The sequence below is a fragment of the Hibiscus syriacus genome, unplaced genomic scaffold (genome assembly GCF_006381635.1).
Source record: "Hibiscus syriacus cultivar Baekdansim isolate YM2019G1 unplaced genomic scaffold, ASM638163v2 tig00001478_pilon, whole genome shotgun sequence".
Taxonomy (NCBI): domain Eukaryota; kingdom Viridiplantae; phylum Streptophyta; class Magnoliopsida; order Malvales; family Malvaceae; genus Hibiscus; species Hibiscus syriacus.
In genome coordinates, this window is record NW_024061874.1 from 1469579 (window position 1) to 1475436 (window position 5858).

A 5858-nucleotide genomic window follows, 5' to 3' on the forward strand; every position below is an offset into this window, starting at 1 on the left:
CATCCACGAAGGTATCATTGACAAACATGAGAGAAAATAATAAGCATTATATGGCATATTTATTTATCTCAACATATGGGGCACTAGTAGAATATGCCATATATTTCCACTCATTATTCTTTCTCAGCTTCCTTGTAGAATTTCATCGTTTTTCATCCATCATGTTTAGTACTAAGGTTTAAAACTTAGAATATTGTTGTATGTGGTGTCCTTCGCAACTATGATATTGGCAGACATTCTCATTTTTAGATTTTTCAACTACTAAACTTGAGCCCAATAAGCCTAATTTGATTATCTAACCCCATGCCCCTTTCAATTTTGAATTTAGCTCATCCAAAATTGTTATGATCGTTTGTTCCTTTTCTTTAATTATGGCATTAACTCCTGCACCTCCATGGTTTGTAAAAAGCATTCTGGGTGACATTTTGTTGCTTGTTATCACCAAAGTTTATGGCATTCTTCTGCCTAAGCCTCTCGAAAATGTATGGTTTGGAAAAAAAGGCTTTTGGGAGAAATTTGGTTGCTTTTTATCTCCAATTATGGCAGTATAATTTTTAATCGAATGTCTTGGAAACCCTACGTGGTATTAATATTAAGAATTAGTATTGTACCATTCGGGGTACGTGGGCTAAAAAGGTGACACATAGTAAGGCAACACAACATGTCTATCATACAGTTCCTAGAATAGTTCTTTGTAGGTCATAGGGATAAGGTCAAATTGAATCTTCTCCCTTTCTTGTCTTGGTCCATTGATTCATGTCTTACATTATTTTTGTCAATAAACATGTTGCATGAGGTTGAGATACTATGACTTTGTTGGAACTATACTTCCCTACATTGTTCACCTTATTATCCTTTTGTGTAGTTGATTTTTTTATTGACTCTCTTTTATCAATCTTCCATTCGTAATTGCAATTTCAATCATCCCTCCGGACGTGAACAAATTTGAAAAGCTTTTGGATGAATTTCCTATTAAATACCCTACGAAGGGAGCCCTTAAAGTGTTCACAGAGAGCATGTTTGATTCCTCCACCTCAAGCTTGGGAATTTTCCTTCTCCTTTAGCTACTCTTATATTTTATTTATCTTTTTTGGGATGTAATCAAATGAATGAACATGGATGGTTTTTCCCCACCATGAACTAACTTTATTTGATGTGAGTTTATTTTGGATGATGATGTTTTTGTTTGAATGTATGTTTTAGTGTTTTCCAGCTTTAATACTTGCTTTGTTCATTATTTTAACGTATAGGTTTGTAAGAGCTTTGAGAGATAGCCTTTATTTATGTTTGATGCTTGATATCAAGAGAGTTAAGCTTATATAGACATGAACAATGAGGTGGAGCTGAGAAGCAAAATCCTAACTCACCTTAGAAATAAAGATAGGCTTTCAATGACTAAAAGGACTAGAGCTTCATATATAGTAATTTGATACTGTTCACGCTGAGTGTAACACCCCAAATTCTAGGCTAGTAGTTTTGAGTTTACTTGAGAGGTAAGTGGGCTTAATTGGGTTGGAATTGAGCCCAATTAACCATAAAAAAAGTGTTTTTAAATTGTATAAAGATGAGGAATGACCTATAGTGTGATTATCCAATTTTAAAAAGATGAAAGTTTTTATCTCTTTCATTTCCTTATTTTCTTCATTTATTCTTTTCTTCTCATTTTCATTCTCCTTCCACTCCAAGTTCCATAGCCTAAAGAGAAAGTGAGGGTTTTATCATCCAAGCCCTAGAGGAGAGCTTTTAGTGGTTAAAGAAACTTTATTTCGAGATTCTAACTTCAGGGTAGTGCACTTCTAATCATTTGGAGTGTTAAGGATTTCATAAATTAAAAGAACTGCAAATATTCATGTTTTTGAACATTTTAGAGTTTAAACTTGATTTCATGATTAAATGACATTTTAGATGTGAAAGTGTTTTTATGACACTTTAAGACCCTAAATGACTTCCAAAAGCTTTAGTACATGAATAGGAATTAAACTAAGACCATTAAGATGATTTTTTGGTGCTTCTCAAGCTTAAAATATATATTTTATGGTTCAAGTATTGATATTGGATGAATTAGGATAAAATTTTGGCATTTTAATATGTGAGTATTTATACTATTAGGGAAAGTATCGATACTACCCCATACAATATTGATACTCATGGTATATAGTATCGATACTAGGCCAAATTTTTAGGAATAGAAGCCATTTTTTTGTACTGATACTCATACGGGTATCGATATTTGACCATTTCGAGATTGTTAGTGAACAATAACATATAAGCCATTCCTCCAATTAAAGGGGTATTAAGGAGAAGTAAAATAAGAGTGATTAGAGTTTTCTACCCAGTAATGAACCTGAGTCAAGTATTGGGATAGCTAGTGTTGTAAACAACAAACTATAAACACATTAATCATTGTAAAATCATGAAATGTGTAGAGACTTCTTTTGAAACATAGAATGACTAAAACAACCTTATATAGTAAATGTCTAGAATAAAGATGCTTAATAAACTAACAAATAATAGACTAATAAACCATTGCATAACATTCTAGGTAAGAGAACAAGCGAGATAGAAGCTAGTGAGAGGGTGACCTCACTTTAGTGTTTCTAGCTATGCTAGAGTGTAATCAGATAACTTTAGTTCCACTACTGAAGCATTGTCAATGTTATGCAATCTTATGGCCCTCAGTTATACATGTATAGTTGCATCAGTCTAGTACAATAGATATCCTTAGAGCTTTGCTTGATGACTATGTGAGACCCAACCAATGATTCAATTGTGTAAGAATTGTACCGATGTTGTGTGACATAAGGTTCCCCCAGATCTACCTAGTGGATATGTGAGACCAGGAGATCATTCAGTAGCTTAAGGGGAATTTCAATGATGCTATGTCACATCATGTTCCCTTAATAAACTATTGTATGATAGCTATGTGAGACCAAATAATATTATAGTATTGTATTAAGATAATGCACAGCAGTGTCAGTGTCACACTTAGATAATGCATATTAATTATAGTTTTTAGGGTTAGAGACCTTTTAGAGGTGTACTCATGACGAAGCCCTTAGCAGAGGATTAAGGGAAACATGAGGCTTCTACTTCAATGATAGAACAATAGGTAGCACTTAATTTAGATCATGCATGTATGTATTGCTTAGTACAATGTATTTAGCATTCATATGTTTATGAAATTCATAATGATACTCTAGATTAGCAATTATATTGCTAGGCTTTGTAAGCTTAGCGTTCGGATATTTTCCGTTCTTAGATCAGTAGCTTGAGTCGATAGTGGATTACCGTCACAGGAGGACTTCCAGCATCTCCTTCAGAGCATTGTATTGTAGCTTTAGTAGGCATATGTATTCATATAACCTTACTCATGTATTTGGTTTATCAAATTCTAAGTTTGTATTTTTTTTTATTTTAAATAATGTTTCATGGAGCTACGCTTTATAAAATGCTTTTATAATTGTCATGTGTGTTTAGTTGATACCATGCAATACATTTAGGTCTAATATGGTTTAGGGTGTTACATTGAGAAGTATTGTTGCATCATTTTTCACTATTAGTTTCTTACTAGAGATAGCTTTGAAACACTTGAGAAATTTTTTTCGAATATGATATTAATGGAAAATGTTAATCATTCTAAAAGACAAGACATATGATTCCATAATAGACCCAACATTTTATCCTTATTGGGAGCTTTGTTTGTGTGAGGTTTGTCTAATTATCTTATCTCATAACCCAATTCTCAATCCAATTTTTCTATATCATACCTTTATTCATATTTTCGTTACAACACTCCACACTTGTTTTTTTTCCAAAACATCAAGTCACCTTGTTCATAACATTATATACAACAATTGTTTATAATTCAAGTGTACACACTTCACTTAATTTCCTTAAATCCCTGTAGGGATGATACTCACTCAACATTGTATTACTTGTTTGATGTGTATACTTGCATACTTTGTGTATCAATATATAGTACACTCGCACAAGCAACAAGTTTTTGGTGTTGTTGCCAAGGATTGACAATTGGTGATTTTAAGTTTAGTTTTTGCACTATTCTATTTCTTATTTTTGTATATATTTATTTTTTTGTTTACCTTTTTTCCAGGTGTTTTGCTATTGAATAAACCTTAGAGGATCTGAGAAACCATTGTTACCTTTAGTACCTGAGATCGAACAACTCTTTTGTCAAAGAATACGTGCTCAAAGAGAATGTACATAGTTCAGAATCTAGTTGAAGACCATCCAGATGGAAATGTTGTAGCGAATTGCAATGATGGAATCATAACTCAACCAATATCTATTCAAGATCATTTAACTCTCATATCGAATGATATTAACCTTGGAATTGTAACTCCATAGATTTAAGCAACTCATTTTAAGCTTAAATTGGTGATCTTCAACAGGTTGAATTCTACTGGAGAGTTCGGTGGTGTGCCGCATGAGAATGAAAGACATCATATGTGTGCATTTTTGGAGGTGTGTGACTCCTTTAGACAACAATATGTGCATGAGATATGTTTAAGCTTAAGTTGTTTCCATACTCTTTGAGAGATTGAGCTAGGGCATGGCTTAGTGAAGTTCCATCTAGTTTGACGTAATCGTGGTCAGACTTATGCAAAATAAATTTTTGTAATATAATCCACCTAACATTAACACTCAACTCAGAAATCACATTTCTTTCTTTTATCAAGCTGATGACGAGTATATGTTTGAGTGTTGGGATAGATACAAGGTATTGCTTTGCTAGTGCATGAATCATGGATTCCATGATTGGATGTCAATTGTGATGTTCTACAATGGTTTAAATGCTCTAATAAGGATGATTACTTTAACAAATGAAACTTTTATGGACAAGTCACTTGAAGAAAACATCTTATATCCTTGATAGGATAGCAAAAAATAACTATTAATTATGTTCTTTGAGGTTAGAAATAAGGAGGAAAGCTCAAGGAACATTTGAGTTGGATGCAAAAGATTTTGTTTCAGATCAATTTTCAATAATTACGAACATGTTGAAAGATATTCAACATCCTAATGAAGTCAAGGAAAGCAAGGTTGCAAGTTCTTATTGTGTTCGTTGCAATAGTAATCATCATGTGACTAACTACCCTAAAAACCATGACTCTACCAATTACGTGGGGAACTTCAGTAGGAACAAAAACAACCCTTACTCAAATACTTACAACCCATGATGACATCAACATCCAAAGATTCTTACGAAAATCAAGGAACCCACAATGCCAACAACTCAAATAAATAGCAAAATCTGACTAAACCCCCAGGTTTTCAACAAAATATATCGTGGAAAAATACCAACAAGGGGTCAACATCTTCATCAAATACCAACTCTTTAGAAGCTACTCTCCAAGACTTTATTGTGACCACGAAGGCTCTATTACAAGACCACACCGCATCCATTAAAAGACAATGATCATTATTGTAAAGTCATAGTTCGTCCTTGAGAGCTTTGGAGAGCCAAGTACGTGAAATTGCTCAAGAATTATGTATACGCCCACAAGATAGTTTACCTAGTGACACTGAAGTCACTAAGGCTCATGTCAAGGAGTGTAGTGAACTCACTTTAAGGAGTGGCACCCAACCTAACCAAGAAGATAAGTTATGGGAAAAGAAAATAGATGGCCCAAACCCCAAGATTATGTAAGAGGAACTTCAGTTACAAGAAGATGTACATTTGGATAAGGATAAGAATAAAGGATCGACAAGTGAACCTAATAATGGAAGATAAAAGATTGCTACAACAAAAGATAGAACCCTTCCATGTAAAAGAATAAGTCAGATCCCCACCACCCTTTCCTCAAATATTTAAGAAGAAAAATCAAGACCTTTAGTTC